Raw genomic sequence first — 730 nt, 5'->3', positions numbered from 1 at the left:
TTCTTAAATCATAATTATTATTATTGAATAACGAGAATATATTCTCCTACATTTAAATAAAATTTCTTCATGTAAGCAAGTTACGTTGGTTTAACGCTATATAATCTTATTTTAAGATTTATATTTTAAAAATAAAAACATTTCCAATATGAAAATATTCTTTTTTCCTGTGTGTGTTTCAATAATTTAAGATTTTAGAATTTTATTAAATATCAGAATTGTATTAAATATTTATTGAGACGTAGAGGTACACAATTTGTCGGTCAAAGGGTATATTTAATACACACAGACTAACTAAAGTTATCAGTATTTACATTTTCTGACAAGGAGACGTATCATTCCTCGACTTCTTAGCTATGACCAGTTTTAAAATAATAAACATTTCTCCAAGTAATAAGCAGTTAGTCGTGCGCAATCCATGATAGTGACCGGTGTTAACGAAAATGGCTCAACAGCGACCAGAAGATATAGTGCAGTTTTACAAAAAATTTGAGCCAAAAAGTAATCAGTTATTCAAATGTGAATGCTGTAGACAAGAATCAAAGCCTGATTTTATCACCGATCGTGCTGGAATGATATATCATTTATATGAAATGCATTATAAATCAGAAATAATGCAAGACCGAAAATATGAGTCCTTAGCAACAAATTATGGCCTTTCTCGCCAATATCAAAACAGAACTGACGTTGGACAATGTCTTAAGTTAAATTGTGACGCGATAATTAAAAG

This window comes from Trachymyrmex septentrionalis, unplaced genomic scaffold, assembly GCF_001594115.1.
Source record: "Trachymyrmex septentrionalis isolate Tsep2-gDNA-1 unplaced genomic scaffold, Tsep1.0 scaffold44, whole genome shotgun sequence".
In the NCBI taxonomy this organism is placed as follows: Eukaryota; Metazoa; Arthropoda; class Insecta; order Hymenoptera; family Formicidae; genus Trachymyrmex; species Trachymyrmex septentrionalis.
Note: the sequence above shows the minus strand (reverse complement) of the source record.